The sequence below is a fragment of the Malaclemys terrapin genome, chromosome 8 (genome assembly GCF_027887155.1).
Source record: "Malaclemys terrapin pileata isolate rMalTer1 chromosome 8, rMalTer1.hap1, whole genome shotgun sequence".
In the NCBI taxonomy this organism is placed as follows: domain Eukaryota; kingdom Metazoa; phylum Chordata; order Testudines; family Emydidae; genus Malaclemys; species Malaclemys terrapin.
In genome coordinates, this window is record NC_071512.1 from 58,599,384 (window position 1) to 58,617,848 (window position 18,465).

At 45.2% G+C, this 18,465-nt stretch overlaps 1 protein-coding gene across 2 annotated transcripts in view; it reads left to right on the top strand.

Moving 5' to 3' along the window:
• The first annotated feature begins 4,401 nt into the window (after positions 1-4,401).
• PLA2G4A (phospholipase A2 group IVA) overlaps positions 4,402-18,465 on the top strand; it is a 136,695-nt gene continuing 122,631 nt past the window's right edge. For both annotated transcript variants that reach the window (XM_054037838.1, XM_054037839.1), the window contains exon 1: positions 4,402-4,491. The gene's annotated coding sequence lies outside the window, so the exon portion shown is untranslated. The remainder of the gene's footprint in view (positions 4,492-18,465) is intronic.

Consider the following 18,465-nt stretch of genomic DNA (forward strand, 5'->3'; position numbering starts at 1 on the left):
ACTCTTCCAGTGGTCCATTCCGGATATTTGGAGCCTTATGGGACATTTACGTGATCTGTGTTATGTTTAGCAGCTCCCCATAGTCCTCCCCACCAGCAGGACTACTGCTGCAGGCTCTGGGAGGCCATTCTTCTCAGCTCTCAGAGAGAGCAACTACAATAGTACAGCCAGTATCACCACCAAAGTTTGTGCCTGCTGGGACAATCTCCATCTTTGTCAATACTGTCACCTCACCTCTGTGGTTAAAAGCATGAGTCTCTATGGCTTGAACTAAAAGAGCCAAGATCCCAAACTGGGAGCTGTAACAGCCCCATATCCTCTATATGGATTGGGCACAAAACAGGACACACAGCATATACTATCCATTGGGTTATACTGGCACCACCAGTTAACCTATAGGAAGTAGCACTCAGCCATCAGCACTGGCATCACTAGATGGCAGTAGTGGGGATCAGCTGGTGGCAGCCTGAGCTTAGGAGGCAAGGAGTATGGGGAATGAGCTCTGTACTGGGGCATGGGGATATAATGGGTGTCCTTTGTCATTTTGATAGTCTGGTCACTTTAGCTTGCTGTTTATCCTGACCTAAATCTATTGGCTCTTCAGTCTTGTAGGAGAAGTAAGGCAGAAAAGACCTGACATTTCTAATACATTAAAAAGAAAAACTTTCATAACAGAAATAAAACTCTCTCAGACTTTCTTTGTGCATCACAAAGCAGCAAAGACAGGTGACAACTGATATTTCCCCCCCTACTTAGATGCAGCACTTTAGAGAAGGGCTGGGTTATTCCTGTGGGGACCAAGATCCGGATGTTGTGGCTGAAAACCAGGACAGGCAGCATTGGTGAATCCTAAGAACTACCTTGTTTATTGATTTGCAACTTTGTTTTGGGGTTTACTGACTGTAAAGCTGCATAGAAGAAATATAGCCAGAAATGGTACTAACTTTGTGTTCTGAGTAAATCTGAATACCCAGACAAGGTGTTGTGTTTAAGCCTGAGACTGCTGAGTTCTCTGTTTCTATCTCTGCCTGGCTCTTAGCTCTGCCATATCAATCTTAGGCCAGGTCTACATTACAGGCCTATATCAGTATAATAACATCACCCAGAGGTATGAAAAATCCATAGTGACGTATTTATACTGACCTAACCCCTTGTGTAGACAGTGCTATGCTGACGGGATAGCAACTGCCTCTCAGGATATGGATAACTACATTGATGGGAGAAGCTCTCCTGTTGGCATAGCAGCGTCTTCACTAAAGTGCTGCAGCAGCTGTAGCACTGTCCACGAAGACAAGCTTTTAGGCACAGATCAGGGGGAAAAAAGTAGAGCCACTCAAGCAACACCATCTGAGGTCTATGGATATGCCAAAAACCACCTTCTCCTCTGTGTTATTGAAGGAGCTCACCAGCCAAAAGCACCATCTGCAGCCAAAAATCACATAGAAGGAGGCAAAGGGACCCAAACCATACCTAGTGCTGGAGCTGTCCTGCTGCAATTTTCTTCATAATATTCCTCAAAAATGGGAAGATAGGACATGGGGCAATGAATAGAGAGGCCATCCATGTCAAGTGACTGTTTTTTGAGTGAAGGCCTAAGATGTGTTCTTTAAGGGGGGGGTTTATACCTTTCCCTTCTTCAAGGAGCACCGACAATCGTTTATTCCTACAGGCTTTCACCTTCCAGATGGGACATAAAGCTAATTCAAAGGTAGCTGCTTGAGTTCCCTTGCACCTCTATCATATTACAGACATCTGGGGATATGCGAGACTGGGGAAACTTGATTGTGACAGGGAGGTGGTGGCTAATTTGCTGCACGTTGTTTAATAATATTGTTAATTTTGTTCGTTTCTGTGCACCTCAGATGGAGAATGTGGGTGCATTTTTTTTTTTAATTTTTGGCTTAAGAAAACATACCCTTCAGTTTGCTGTGCTCAGTGGGGTCATACTTTTTATTCCCCAATACTAAGACCCTCTTTTTGTTATCCTCACCCCTTTGGGACCAGGTTTTCAAAGGAGTTCAGCTCTTATTTAGGCATCTAAATAAGGGCCAGACTTTAAAAACATACTCTGCATCCAGCAGCTCCCATTATCAAACTCTTGGCTAGATTTTTGGAAAAAGCTCAATGTCCAACAGGCTGAGCACTCTTGAAAGTCTGGCTCTTTGTTTTGGTGCCTAAATAGGAGCTGAGCTCTTGAGAATCTGGCCCCAATTGTGGGTGTTTAGCCCATCTGAAAACTCAGAGGACTAGAAATGATGCACTCAGGTTTCAGCCTGTAGAGGCACTACTATACCACCTGGGAGTGCTCCAGACAATAAGAGGTTTTGATGGTCATGATACTGCAAAAATAAAAATATTTTTAACACCTCTTTAAAGATATAACTATAACCTGAATTATAAACCAAGTAGGGAGCCAGTGGAGTTATAGGAGATTGGATGATGGGTGCTGTGGTTTACTTAGTAAGACCCAATTGTAATGCATACATGCCAGGGGACAGCTGACAATGGGAAACTGACTGAGTAAAACAGCAATAATTTTCATATGTAAATAGGCATATGAGCTTTGCGTTTGCTTTGAAACTCGAGCTTTAAGCAAATACTACTTTTTGAAAGTAATAAATGCTCTAGGGTAGTATCTCAAAAAACCCAGAGATTTTCCTGTTATCTGATTAAATCTGCTACACACCATTTCTATTTGTCTCTCTAATTTGGCCACATGGATAAAGACATCACATAAATGTCACTTCATTTAATGTGACAGGTTTCAAGAGCTGTCTTTTCCAATTGTGTTGCCGGTAGCCATGAGAGTCTGGAAGCAGTCCTCAAAGTCTGAGAAATCTCCTGAGTGCTTGATCCAAGGCCAAAGCCTGTGGCTAGGCTGTGGGTCAGAAAACTCAGGTCCCTGCATGAACACTGGCAAACGGTGAAACACTCAAGGTTGCTGTGTAAATTTGGAGAAACTTACACTGAAAGTTGAAGGGACATTGCCCATAGCTGCTTATGTTGCTTACCTGTTCTTGAAAATTATACTATAAATTACTAAAAATGTCACTCTTTGGGGGCAAAGGCCATTTTTGGTTTGTTTGTACAGTGCCTAGCACAACAGGGTCCTGGTCCATAACTAGGGCTGATAGGTGCTACGGTAATACAAATATTAATAAAAATAGGATACTTATTTTGAAATGTGTCCTCACACAGACTTGTCATAAAGTAACAAAAGATCTGATTTAAAACAAATTAGTTATTTTAATGCAAGTTTATGTGTAAATAAGCTTCCAGTGCTGTGCAATTGCGGGTGCAGAGTGCAAGAGGGGGCTCAGGGCAGGGGTTGGGGTGCACAGAGGTGCAGGGTGCAGCAGGAAGTTGGAGTGCAGGAGGGGTGCAGAGTGTATGAGGGGGCTCAGGGCAGGGGGTTGGGGTGCAGGAGGGGTGCAAGGTGCAGGCAGGGGGCTTAGGGCAGGGAGTTGGGGGGCACGGTGCTGGAGGGGTTCGGGCTCCAGCCCTGGCACCGCTTACTTAAAGCGATGCCAGGGTGGCAGCAGCATGTACCGGGGCCAGGGCAGGCTCCCTGCTCCAGGAAGCGCTGCAGCCCTGGGGGGGCGGCGGCAGCGGGCTCCGCATGCGCTGTCCTTGCTGCACCTCCAGGTACCTCGCCCAAAGCTCCCATTGGCCATGGTTCCCTGTTCCTGGCCAATGGGAGTTGCGGGGGGCAGTGCCTGGAGGCTGGGGCAATGCACGAGCCCTCTGTCCCCCTACCTGGGAACCTCAGGGACATGGTGCCAGCTGCTTCTGAGAGTGGCGCAGGGCCCACGATACCACGGGGGGCAATCCCGTGGGCTGGATCCAAAGCCCTGACAGGCCAGATTTGGCCCGCGGGCTGTAGTTTGCCCACCCCTGATGTAGATGATCTATAAAGATGAACACTGTTGTAAATGAGTATCTGCAAATTATCGCTTGCAAATACTCTTTCCATAAGAAATGAGGCAGTATTCCCAGAGTTTGAGGCACTTGTTTTGTATTTGACAGCATTTCCTTAAGACTGTCTTACAAACTTCAGCTCCTTGTTCTTTCTTCTGAAAGGCCTTCACCTCAGATCATGCCCATCAATCACCAAAGTTTTTTTTTTTAGCTGTTTGCATATGTATATTAAGAAGTTATCACTTGGTAATTGTTAAATATGATAACTCTGTCATACTGTTGATCACTAAAGTTTGTCCTTGGTGCTGAGATGTCTGATTCTCTGTGCTTTCACTCCTTGCAATTTTTCTCCATGCAAAGTATCAAACAATGTTCATCAGTATTACTACAAAGTGCTCTTACATCTCAGTACCACCTTAACAGAGAGACAGCTGTACTAGATCAGCTGACACTTCAGCTCCACCCATTTATTACGAATGAAAACTTCTCTATCCAAGCAATGAAAAAAAGGATCCTGCCTAGAAAGCAAGAGGGATGTTCAAGCCCAGAGGGGTCTGATGTAGCATTGAAACTGTAAGCAATACAACTAATTCTTGGTCTGTTTTTCTTAATTTTGTTTTAAACTGCTACTTATTTTGTCAGGTTACCAAGGGAAAAAATTAGCTTAGCCAGAGGGGGGAGTTAACAGATGTGATCATTTTGATCTAGTTTTAAAGTGTACTTGTTACAACTTGAAACGAGGAAGCAGTACAAGTGATTTTTTAATACTAAAAATACTTGTTTTGCCATATTAAAACAAAACTGAACCCAGAAAGGAGTGTGTCAGATCGTGAGCATGAAGGAAAACTTTTAAAACATAAGGATACTTTAATGTGTTTCCACGTGATCATGTAACTCAGTGGGTTGCTGATCCCATGATTCCTAATCCTTCAGGCTGGGACTAATCCCCTTATCAGAGAAATTTTCTTTCCTATAGTTTGTAGCAGGATGGCTTTATTTTCTTTCTCCCCGCAAATCATTGCTAGGGACCAATTCCAAGAGCAACTACACTACCAGAGAAGGAAACCTAAACTGTGAAAGTTACCTCTGTGCTTTTGAGCCAGGGTGAAAGTTTAAATGTGTATTGATGGAGGAGGCACTAACAATTATTTGTAAATATCGATTTATTTATGTTAACAAAATCTCATCCTATATGTACAGCCTGTGAGGTATCAGTCTCTAAGTTGACATGTCTAACACTAACAAGTGCTGGAAAACAAATCACAACAATGTCTAAACTTTGTGATTGCTTTGTGGCCCTGGGAAAGATGGCATAAAAATAAAAAAATATATATGGGAGCATTTAGAATTGTTGCTAGCTGCAGACATTTAGGAACACCCTCTCCACACCTACTCCCCCCCTTTTTTTGCTGTGAGTTCCATTCTGCACTGTTTATCTGTGACCCTGACGTATTGTGTACTAAACTTGGTTTATTGCTGCTTCTACCTCTTGATAAAACTACTGGTGACCTACAAAAAAATGTATATTCTAGGCTAGGCGTTCTCAAACTGGGGGTCGTGACCCCTCAGGGGGTCACAAGGTTATTACATGCAGGGTTGAGAGCCATCAGCCTCCACCCTCAAACCCCACTTCTCCTCCATCATTTATAATAGCATTTAATATTAAAAATGTGTTTTTAATTTATAAGGGGGGGTTGCACTCAGACTTGCTGTGTGAAAGGGGTCACCAATGCAGAAGTTTGAGAACCACTGTTCTAGGCCATTGTAATGGACCTTTTGATCTCTTACACTGCTATGGATAAAATACTTTAATATTTTACTTTAATCAGAATATTTTATTCAGAAAAAGAGAGACACTACTACTTAAGTAAAATTGCATTTTAACAATGGGAAGGAAAAGGTGAATAATTCTGGAAGGACATTTACTGTTCTCTTTGGTTTTATCTACAGGGAGAGTTATTCCAAAATGACTATTCTTGATCAACTCCCTGTTTGGATGCTCTTATTCTGGAATCAGAGTGCCTTATTCTGAAATATCTTAATTTGGAATAAATTTGGAATAAAGCACTTTTATTCCAGAATAAGAGTGGCCACACAGGGCATTGATCAGGAATATTTAATATACTTTAAATTCACACCCTATCTTAATCTGGATTAATTTCTCTGTGTAGACAAATCCTTATACTCTAAAGTGGTAATCTGTCTTGAGATAGAGTGCTTATAAGATACATTTTAAATGAACATGGCATAAATACACAACAATCCTCACAGCAAATCAAAACAGAAAGCTTTAAGAATGTTAAATAAAGTCTCCTGTCCACCATAAAATTTCAAGCCCTGGGGTCACAGACTTGTCTGTCAAGGTTGGCCTTGTAGGTCAAAGATGGCTAAATCCGCTTTCTCAAAGAATGACTTCACCATTTCTGTTTTCTTTTTTAGGCTTGCTGTAAATCGTTCCCTCCAGCTTACTAATAGTTAAATAATGATTAATGAAGCAACCCATTGTGAAATATATAGAGACGTAATATGCTAAATGGTTAAGCAATAGTTTTCAAACTTCCTGTGGTGGACCTGTTTTCTCTGTGTGCACGTGTATGTATGTGTGTGTGTGTGTGTGTGTGTGTATATATATAATGTATGTATGTGTGTGTACACATACACAGAGATGTAAAAATCTACTAATGTTGCTATTGATTTATAATGGTCATCTATTGATGCACATTAGAGCAGAGGTCACAAAACTGTATCCATTTTGCTTCCCTATTTTTCAGATGGTTGTATATTCCTCAATATTTCACTTGTTAGGGGTGTGTGGTTATAAATGTCAGAAGTTGTTTTATATGTCTGAAAAGTTTTGAGTGAAATCCCTTCAGCTGTTTGAGCTCTGAGAGTGTGAACCCCTTCCTGCACGCTTTTTCTATTTACTAATAATTAATAATTCTAACCATAGACTGGGCTAGTGCATTTAAAAACAACAAAAGACTGTGATCTGAAACTTGCTATGAGCTTAGTCCTCACTGAGGACCAGGCTAGTTCAGACAAGGCTTCCAGCTCTGCAATGGCAGGGGCCCCCTAGAATATTTTTGGGGCACTAGTGTCTGCCTAGGAGTGGGATAGCTCAGTGGTTTGAGCATTGGCCTATTAAACCCATGGTTATGAGTTCAATCCTTGAGGGGGCCACTTAGGGTAGGGTTACCATGCGTCCGGTTTTTCCCGGACATGTCTGGCTTTTCGGCTTTTCTGTCTGGGGGGAATTGCCAAAAAGCCGAACATGTCCGGGAAAAATACCGGCCGGGCACTTCCTCTCCCGCGGCTGCTCTGCTCCTCCCCGGACTCAGACTTCGGCTCTGGTTAAGAGCCAAGCTGCTCGAGCCAGCGCTACCGGCTTCAGGCAGCCCCTGTGCCTCCGGACCCTGCGCCGCCGGAGCAGAGCAGCTGGAGCCGGGGAGGAGAAGTGCCCAGCCGGCGGCTGGGGGCCGGAGTCAAGGGGGCTGCCCGAAGCCGGTAGCGCTGGCTCGGGCAGCTTGGCTCTTAAACAGAGCTGAAGTCTGAGTCCGGGGAGGAGCAGAGCAGCTGGAGCTGGGAAGGAGAAGTGTCCGGCCGGGGGCGCAGGGTCCGGAGGCATAGGGGCTGCCTGAAGCCCGAGTGCTACTGGCTTCATGGTTTGCCAAGCAGCCTCCAGACCCTGCGCCCCTGGCTGGGCACTTCCCCTCCCGGGCTCCAGCTGCGCTGGGGAAGCGCCGGCCGGGGGCGCAGGGTCTGGAGGCTGCTTGGCAAACCGTAAAGCCGGTAGCGCTCGGGCAGCCCTTTTCGCGTGGCTGGGAGGGAGGAGGGGGAGTTAGGGCGGGGACTTTGGGGAAGGGGCGGGGAAAGGGTGGAGTTGAGGCGGGGCTGGGGGTGGGAAAGGGGTGGGGCTAGGGCCCGTGGAGTGTCCTCTTTTTTTATTTTTTAAATATGGTAACCCTAACTTAGGGATCTGGGGCAAAATCAGTACTTGGCCCTGCTAGTGAAGGTAGGGGGCTGGACTCAATGACCTTTTAAGGTCCCTTCCAGTTGTAGGAGATAGGATATCTCCATTCATTCATTCTGCCTCACCAAGGACACAGAGGGCTGTTCATCAGTGTCAATGATCCAGTGTTGATTGGTGTGAGGAGTCAATCTCTTTGTACTGATGAAGGACTCTATGGAGAATAAGCTGGGCCCACTAGGGGCTTGTGTGCCTATTTTCTTCCCCCAATTTTAGGCTTAATCTTTACTCTCCCCATGTGGGATTTAGAGAGGCGATTTTTAGACAAAAATGATATGTGCAACTATCATTTTTGTCTCTAAAAATCTCCCTACCACAACCTCTTTCATCTGGCATGGTATAGCTCAGGGGTCGGCAGCCTTTGAGAAGTGGTGTGCCGAGCCTTCATTTATTCACTCGAATTTAAGGTTTTGCATGCCAGTAATACAGTTTAACGTTTTTAGAAGGTCTCTTTCTAGAAGTCTATAATATATAACTAAACTATTGTTGTATGTAAAGTAAATAAGGTTTTTAAAATGTTTAAGAAACTTCATTTAAAATTAAATTAAAATGCAGAGCCCCCCGGACCGGTGGCCAGGACCCGGGCAGTGTGAGTGCCACCGAAAATCAGCTCGCCTGCTGCCTTTGGCATGCATGCCATAGGTTGCCTACCCCTGGTATAGCTATATGAGGTAGGGAGAAGGACCTACACAAACTGTTGGCCCTTACAAACTGACCCCAAATTAAATAGCTTTACAGGGACCCTATACTTTTTTGAACAAGCCCTGAGTGAGGTTTAGGTCCTCTGTGGTTTTGTGAGGTGGGAGTGGAAGGTTTTAATTAGTCAGGAACACTTTAAAATTGTGCTGTTTTCTTATTAACTTCATACATACTTGTTGAAAGCTATTGACAGCACATGCTTTTGTGTCAACGATTCCTGATCAAATGTGCAGAGTTTGCAAGTGGAAAGTGTCTTTTCTAACATCCAACACTGCAGACTCAACCTGAAATCTGAAAGTCAATGCTAGTTTTTCTCTTCTTGAGCATGCTTGGTGCTCTATTGTATCATTGGCTATTCTGGAATAACTCCCCATGCAGGCATTCTCTTCTGAAATACAAGCAATTTTATTCTTGAATAACTACTCGTCTTCAAAAGTGGAGTAAGTATTCCAGGAAAAAGTCTATTTTTGTTCAGGATATTTTGGCCATGTGGGGAGTTATTCTGGAATAGCTATAGTCGAAGAGTTATTCTGCTGCAGCTGTGCTGGTCAATTGCCTCGTGTAGACAAACTCTCAAGAAAAAGACATTACTTCCTGCCTGTGGCAGGTGCATACATTGGGGGCTGGGTATGAGGTAGCATAGGGCCTGTCTACCAGCTCTGAAGCTTCTGGGAAACACCCCTGTATGGTCCCCAAAGGCCAATGATCAGGCTTTGTGGAACCTTCATGGAGAGTATGTTCCCTGTACTACCTCCCCAGCAGTGCTGGAGTGTGAAAGATCTGTTACAATGTGGTGGTGAGTTTCCAGCTGTATATAATTTTGGGGAAAGTCTAAATGCCCTGGCCTGAGTAAATCTGAATTGACTTCACTATGTTCAGGCTGTGTGGCAACCGTTCAGCTATACATCCACATTGGAAAAGGAGAGGGGCAAACAGATGGAGGTGCATGTGGGAACAGTATCAAAGGAGCCAAGACAAACTTCCACATCAGACAGATAGGAAGGTCCATATTCCAATGGTACTTCCAAAAGATAATTGAATTGCAAAGATATAGGTGTTTACCAGTCCACATATGATTTAAGCACTAAAATAATTGCAGTGTTGGGGTCCCCTGTATTATTTATTCCCCATGAATTTATTTATTTCCAGTGCCACAGTTCAGTGAGGCACATAAGCACATGCCTAACTTCAAGCACGTGAGCAGTGCCATTGAAGCCAACGGGGCTACTCATGGATTTTAAAAAGAACAGGAGTACTTGTGGCACCTTAGAGACTAACAAATTTATTAGAGCATTTAAAGTTAGACGTGGCCTTATGTGTCCTGCTGAATTGGACTCCAGTTGTTTTACTCTGTAACATCCCCTTTCAGGGTGACTAGGGGTCTAGTTTGAAAGCCCACTGAAGTAAATGGAAAGACTCGCATTGATTTCAATAGGCTTTGAATAACACCTTGACTTTATAGGAGGGGATGAATTTTATCTAGTGTGTATTTCCTATCTCTCAGTGATATAGCCTTATTCTTTTCTTATCAGTCTGAAAAACGAATTCTAAAACTTGGCTTAGTAATTAGTAATTTAGTGAGGGATGAGCCCACCATTGCTCTGGGAGTTACAACAACTTGGTGCAGGAAAGGAGTGGTTTCAACAAAACTCTAATTTCTTCAAAGCTCCGACATTCAGACTTCCCTGAGGGCTTTCATTTGCTGTATACCTCAAAGAACATTCTGTTCACTTTTTTGACTCAATGTGCAGCAGCAGTCAAAAAAGCAAACAGAATGTTCGGAATCATTAAGAAAGGGATAGATAATAAGACAGAAAATATCATATTTTGCCTCCATATAAATCCATGGTATGCCCATATCTTGAATACTGTGTGCACATGTGGTTGCCCCATCTCAAAAAAGATATATTGGAATTGGAAAAGGTTCAGAAAAGGGCAACAAAAATGATTAGGGGTATGGAACGGCTTCCGTATGAGGAGAGATTAATAAGACTTGGACTTTTCATCTTGGAAAAGAGATGACGGGGGTGGGTGGGGGGGTGGGAGGGATATGATTGAGGTCTCTAAAATCATGACTTGTGTGGAGAAAGTAAATAAGGAAGTGCTATTTATCCCTTCTCATAACACAAGAACTAGGGGTCACCAAATGAAATTAATAGGCAGCAGGTTTAAAACAAACAAAAGGAAGTATTTCTTCACACAAGGCACAGTCTATCTGTGGAACTCTTTGCCAGATGATGTTGTGAAGGCCAAGAATATAACAGGGTTCAAAAAAGAGCTAGATAAATTCATGGAGGATAGGTTCATCAATGGCTATTAGCCAGGATGGGTAGGGATGTTGTCCCTAGCCTCTGTTTTCCAGAGGCTGAGAATGAACAACAGGGGATGGATCACTTGATGATTACCTGTTCTGTTCATTCTCTCTGGAGCACCTGGCAATTGGCCACTGTTGGCAGATAGGATACTGGGCTAGATGGACCTTTGGTCTGACCCAGTATGCCATTACATTCTTATGTTTTTATGAATTTCTGAGCTCTACCAGTCTCCAGCAGTGTGTGTGTGTCACAAAGCCTAGAGAATCAGAGGCAGCAGTGAAGAGGGCACGAAGCAATCCCAGCACTCCCTGCTCCCAATACTGTATGGAATAGGACGATTTTTGTGGAAATGAATAAATACCGTATTAATGGGGAGTAGGGAAATATTCATTTTATACAATGAAGGAGCTGATCAAACTTGCTCTTTTGCTACAGAACTACTTAATTTGCTGTCTCTAATGTTCATATTGAAAACTCCATTTTTGACTCTGGGCAAAGTGCACAGAGATTTCTGAAGTACAGTTTGTACAAGCATTTCTGTTCCAAGGGCTAGGATGGAAGGCATGAGTAACTCTTGCCACACATCTCCTAAAGCAACCATGTGGTCAGAGGGAGAGCAGTGATGTGAGGTCTGGGTCTCTGGCTCCATGGATTTCCCTCTGAATTTTGCAGTTCCAGGTGGCTGAGGGCATAACTTGTCATCTGCTGTGGTTTTGAGATCCTACGGATCTGTCTCCCACTGGGGGGATGATGTATCAATAAATGCATATGGTTGACAACTGTTGATTCTGTGAACAAGCTGTAGTCTCCCATGTTTCTTTTCCCCTTGGGTGAGGATTGTCTGGCTTTGTAAGATGTGTCACTACAACTAAGGCTTCAGTGTGACTTACATGCACAACTAATGGAATGATCAGGCTCCAGAACTGCAGTTTATATGCTGCAAGGCATTGAAATGATTCATAAGAATGGCCATACTGCATCAGACTAAAGGTCCACGTAGCCCAGTATCCTGTCTCTGACATTGGCCAGTGCCAGATGCTTTTGGCACTTTGAGGTTTAGGGACACCCAGTGCATGGCATCCCATATCATCTTGGCTAATAGCCATTGATGGACCTATCCTCCACAAACTGATTTACTTCTTTTTTGAACCCAGTTATACTTTACTACCTTACCTGGCAATGAGTTTAGGGTTGCCAACCCTCCAGGATTGTCCTGGAATAAAAGATTAATCTTTAAGTAAAGATTATGTTTTGTAATGAAACTTCCAGAACTATGTCCAACCAAAGCTGGCAACCCTAATCCAGTTTTACAGGTTGACTGTGCATTGTCTGAAGTATTTCCTTATGTTTGTTTTAAACCTACTGCCTATTAATTTCATTGGATGACCCCTGGTTCTTCTGTCATGTAAAGGAGTGAATAACACATCCCTGTTCACTTTCTCCACACCATTCATATTGCGGAGTTCTAACCCACATTCTAACCAATCTGAATTTTTTCATAACTTTCTCAAAGTAATTTTGTTTTGGCTGGAATGTTGCATGCTTGATCTTAGCCCCAACATGATTTTTTGGGTGCGGTGGTGCTTTTTGAATAAAACTGAGTAAAAGTCACTTGCATTATACAAATACACATTTTCCCTGTAGAGTCTAAACCAAAATTTTTGATATCTCAAAAATGGCTCAAGTTATGTGGATCCCTGATCATAGGATAGCTTGGGCGCTGATTCAGCCCCCAGCTGAACTTTGAGCAACCTTCGGGCTACTCTAAGTTACATTAGGCAGTAACTGCATTCAAGAGTGCTGTTCCAACAGCCAGGGGTTCACTAGTGCAGCAACGCCCTGGCCATTCCCCGTTTTCCAACATACCCCTCATGCTGTGAAAGCAGTGTGGTGTGGTGAAAGCAAATTTAGCAGGAGTCAGGCTGTGGCCCGCTAAGTTCTATTCCCTTTGCTGCTTGTAGGTATTACAGCTGATAACTGAATTGTCTATTCTGTATGAAATGATGTAGCCTCTGTTTTGTTCCATAGATTCCAGTTACTACTTCAAATACATATAATGGGGCATAAATACAACTCTGTCATCTCCATTACAGTTAACGTGTATTTCAATGTAGAATTTATCTCATGTATGTCAGCGCATAATCTGATTCAGTGTTTTAAGTGATGGCGAGTGCTAACTAGTTCAGAAACATTTTTTCCTCCCATTTTCTAATGGAAACACAATAATTCCCTAAGTTCCCAAATTGGAAGGATTTGCTAATTTTTTGGTGGCAGCACATGAAAAACGTTGTGTAATTTTTAACGAGACCCATTGGTTTATTACCAGTCAAATGTCAGCGTTGGACTTATTTCCATATTTTTGTACTTAAAATAGAATTCTTCCAAAATAGAGATGCCTCAAAGGATGGGCTTGTTTTGTTTGGAAGAATCATTTTTAATAAACATAAAGGCCCAAGGGTTCCTGTAGCGAGGCGGTCTGGTTCCCTGCTGCCCCGGAGAGGGACGAGCCCCTCCAGATGCCAGAGTGGGCAGAGCCAGTGAAGCTTGTGCCCGCCCCCCCCCCCAGAGGTCAGGGCACAGGACAGGAAGTACAAAAGCCCAACCTCAGAACTCACTAGAGGCCCGGCTGCCAGAGAAGCCAGACGCCTGTGGCCTAGCGCCCAGTAGGGAGACTCCTGCAGTTTGTGGCCGACCCAAGGACTGGCCAGACGCTGACGAGACCCCAGAGAAGCTGTAAGCCTGCCTGTGGCAAGGTACCCAGAGAAGCTGCCAAGCCTATCGCTCGCCGGGTACCCAGAGGAGCCCATGGTGCTTGATTCCTTGGAAGACTCCATCCAGACGCAGATACCTCTAGAGGGGGAGATAGGAAGTAGCCCGGGGGCAGCAGACCCTAGTCTGGATGCAGCCAGGGCTGGCTCTAGGATTTTTGCCGCCCCAAGCGAAAACAATTTTGGCTGCCCCCCCCCCCCCCTGTTTTTTTCTTACCCCACCCCTGGCCCTGCCTCAACTCCGCCTCTTCCCCAAATCCCCAGCCCTGCCTCCTCCTCCCCACAGGCTCTCAAGCCTGGGAGGGAGGGAGGGAGAGGGAGAAGCAGCACGTGCGCCGCGGCCACTCAGGGTCTCCCCCTCCCTCCCAGGCTCTCAAACCCGGGAGGGAGGGGGAGATCCCGAGCGGCCGCGGCGCGCAAAGCAGCTGATTTGCGCGCCGCTGCTCCCCCTCCCTCCCAGGCTTTCAAACCCGGGAGGGAAGGCCGCGGCGCGCGAATCAGCTGTTTCGCGCGCCGCGGCCGCTCGGGATCTCCCCCTCCCTCCCGGGTTTGAGAGCCTGGGAGGGAGGGTGAGCAGCAGCACGCGAGCGGCAGCAGCGGAGGTGAGTTAGGGCGGCCGGGGCACATTTTTAGGGGCGGCATGGCCCACGCCAGAATGCCGCCCCTAAAAATGTGCCGCCCCAAGCACCAGCTTGTTTTGCTGGTGCCTAGAGCTGGCCCTGGATGCAGCACACCCAGAGCCGATGTCAGTGTGTTGCGGTCAGGATCCCCACTGACACAGCAGCGGGTCTTCTGCCGCTGCTAGGGCCCCAGGCTGGGACGCAGTGGAGTGGGAGAGCCTGCGTCCCCCTTGCCACCCAAAGTCTGGGTGGCAGTCTCCCCCTCTCCCAGGTCCTTCGGAGCCAGGACCTGGGCTTCCTAAACTTGTTTGTTTGCTCAGCCTCTGTCTGAGGGCCTGAGCCACAGAGTCTCTACTGCCCCACCCTGACCTAGATCCTGGGCCTGTTACTGAACTGTTTGCTCAGCCCCTGCCTGTCCAAATGACAAGGAGAGAACAACAAAGTAAAATACATCTTTCTACCTGCCTGATACACTTCTTCAGTGTTATTTTGTGAATAGTCTATTTATTAAAATGTTTGCCTTACAATTCTAAAAGCACAAAGTTTAGCAAAAGAATACATGTTGCATAGTAACATCCCCAGCCACGGCAATACATAAGCTCCTTGTTAGCATAAACCTTGCTACATAATATATTTGCAAAGTGCAGCCTCCATTTAACTTTTTTTTTATGTCCTCCAGCACCTAACTTTTACCTAATGTCAATCTGTCTATATGAAGTATGTATGCAGTGTAGTTGTAACTGTGTTGGTCCCAGGACATTAGAGGGTCAAGGTGGGGGGAAATAGAAAAATTGTCCATGTGGCTTGATCCAAAGCCCACTGAAGTCAGAGTCTTTCCATTGATTTCAGTGAGCTTGGGATCAGGCTCATGGGCACTTGTTGCACAGAGACATAAAAACATTGTATGGCTTATGGCACTGATTTACATAGGATATCAATGGAACTAGGACTTTGAACCTGATTTGCAACTGTTTGGATCCCTATGTAAATCAGTTGCTGTTGCTTAGCAATTTACTTCTACGTGGTCCTAGTAGAACTGAGAATATTTTGTTGGAAAGGATGGCTTCTTATCTGAAACCTTTTTAATTTAACTATGTCATTCTGTCCTGGTGTTTATCCCTGCATGTTTCCTGGCAGCATATCTGAAATGGGATTGTATACAAGAGTTAAGCCATGTCTACACTAGAGACCTTACAGCGGCACGACTATACCGAAGCAGTTATGCCGCTGTAAGACCTCCTGCATTGCTGCTCTGCACCAATGGGAGAGAGCTCTCCCATCGGCATAATTAAACCACCCGCAACGAGCGGCAGTAGCTATGTTGGCAAGAGAGCACCTCCTGCTGACATAGTGCTGTTCACCCTGGTGCTTCTGTCAGTGTAACTTATGTCGCTCTGAGGGGTGATTTTTCACACCCCTGAGTGACACAAATTATACCGACAAAAGTTCTAGTGTTGACACAGCCTTAGTTATGAACCATTTATGGCTTTTGAGGCACTTGCAGTGTTAGAGTTCTATAAATTGTCGGCATTTGCATAAATGAATATTTGAAGTAATGTTCATACTTTACATAGAGAGACAAGGAGGGTGAGGTAATATCTTTTATTGGACCAATTTCTATGGGTGTGAGAGATAAGCTTTCAAGCCACATAGAATTCTTCTATTGCCCCCACCTTGTCCCTCTAATGTCCTGGGACCAACACAGTTACAACTACACTGCATACATACTTCATATAGACAGCGGGTATAAACATGAATCCAGTTTGTGGGGTTGTTTTAGGATTTTATTCCATTCAATATATATCATTCTTATATTGCTGGATAATTCAAATATCCTCTCTTCTCTTCCTCTTCTCCCCTCGAGTATATTGAGAATCATCTTTGCGTTTGCAGCTATTAGTCCTGATTAGGTGAAAGGTCCTTCCCCCTCCTCCCCCGCTAGTATGTCTTTTGATAGTGTTTTGACACCAATTTGCTAACACTTCTCTAGAGTGATTGTAGACAAAACATGGACTAGGACTGTTATTTTAACTGGACAATTATCTTTTATTCTCAGAGCTGAAGCACTGCAACCACGAGTCAATGATGGCATTAGTGAAAAATTTTATACAAATACACAGAGGGAATAACTTGTAGCAGCAAGGATGGGAAAGAACCCAGCTGTTCAGTTCTACTTCCAGTTGTGTGGCAGTGTATTTCAAAGATTCTTGAATAGCTTCTTGTGCATGTAACTACATATTAATGATCAGATTCTGCAACCTTTATTCACTTTGAGTAGCAGTAACTCATGCAAGTAATCCCACTTGAAATGAGTGAATTTAACTATTTTCTATTCTGACAAATTATAATACTTTGCACATCGGCATCCTTGGACCAAAAAAGACCTAAGTGTATTACAAACTTTAATTAAGCTTCCCAAAATCCCTATAAACTAAGTGAGCATTATTTTCATTTGACAGCGGTAAGTTTAGGCCCAGAAAGGTTAAATAGCTTGCTTAGGGTCATGTAGTAAATCAGCTAGAACCATGTATAAAACCGAAGAGACACAACTTCAGTCCCCTGCTCCTTAGATAAATCTCTCTCCTGAGCTCCATGACATTGCGAAAAATAGCCACTATAATGTTGGAGAGTTGGGAGTTTTAGGTCCCCCAATGTCAAATTCACTAAATATTATGACAGTTGAACATATGGCTGTTTTTGTTCTTGGTTGGTTTGTTTTTCTTAGCAGACAGCTTAGGTTTCACCCAGCTCTTATGATTTTGAGCCATCTGAAAAAACAGATTTAAAAAAAAAAAAGAGAGGTTTTTTTTTGTTGGCAGTAAAATGAATTTTAACAAGTAAATGTAAAGTGGAAATTAGAAACAGGCTTAAACCATACCTGAATTTTGCATCTTGATCCCTCCTCTACTGAAAATTGGAACTTTCACATAGGTCCACTTACAACAAATGATGATGCTACATGAATGTGGGATGAGAGAAGGCCACAGAGATGCAAAATACTGACTGCCATTCAGTTCTAATAGGGTTACCATATTTAACAAATAAAAAAAGAGGACCCTCCACGGGGCCCTGGCCCCGCCCATTTCCCACCCCCAGCCCTGCCCCAACTCCGCCCCTTCCCCGCCCAACCCCACCCTAACTCCGCCCCCTCTTCCCTCCCACTCCCAGCCACGCGAAAAGGGCTGCCCGAGCACTACCGGCTTCACGGTTTGCCGGGCAGCCCCCAGACCCTGCGCCCCCGGCCGGCACTTCCCCATCACAGCTGGAGCCTGGGAGGGGAAGCGCCCAGCCGGGGGCGCAGGGTCTGGAGGCTGCCCGGCAAACTGTGAAGCCGGTAGCGCTTGGGCTTCGGGCAGCCCCTATGCCTCCGGACCCTGCGCCCCTGGCCGGGCACTTCCCCTCCCGGGCTCTGGCGGCGCAAGGTCCGGAGGCATGGGGGCTGCCCAAAGCCCGTAGCGCTCGGCTCTTAAACAGAGCAGAAGAGTCAGGGGAGGAGCAGAGCTTCCGGCCGCGGTGGCTCTGCTCCTCCCCTGACTCTTCGGCTCTGTTTAAGAGCCGGGCTGCCCGAGTGCTACCGGCTTCGGGCAGCCCCCATGCCTCCGGACCCTGCACCGCCGGAGCCCGGGAGGGGAAGCGCCCGGCCGGCGGCTGGGGTCCGGAGGCAAGGGGGCTGCCTGAAGCCCATAGCGCTCGGGCAGCTTGGCTCTTAAACAGAGCTGAAGAGTCAGGGGAGGAGCAGAGCAGCCGCGGGAGGGGAAGTGCCCGGCCGGCATTTTCCTGGACATATTCGGCTTTTTGGCAATTCCCCCCGGACGGGGGTTTGATTGCCGAAAAGCCGGACATGTCTGGGAAAAACCGAACGTATGGTAACCCTAGTTCTAATTAACATATAATTTCATTTTCCATTTCTTTTTCAAGGCTGAGTTGAAAAACTAACCAATGTTTAATATACAAAAAGCTAGTTTGAATTGGCAACTAGCTAAGCCACTGATGTTCTAAGGGACAGTTAGATTGAGAACATAGAAAATTATGTAAGAGAATGGCCCAGTGGTTGTCTAATCTACTGACCTGTCTGACAGTGACCAGTGTTGGATGCGTCAGAAGACAGCACAGAAATC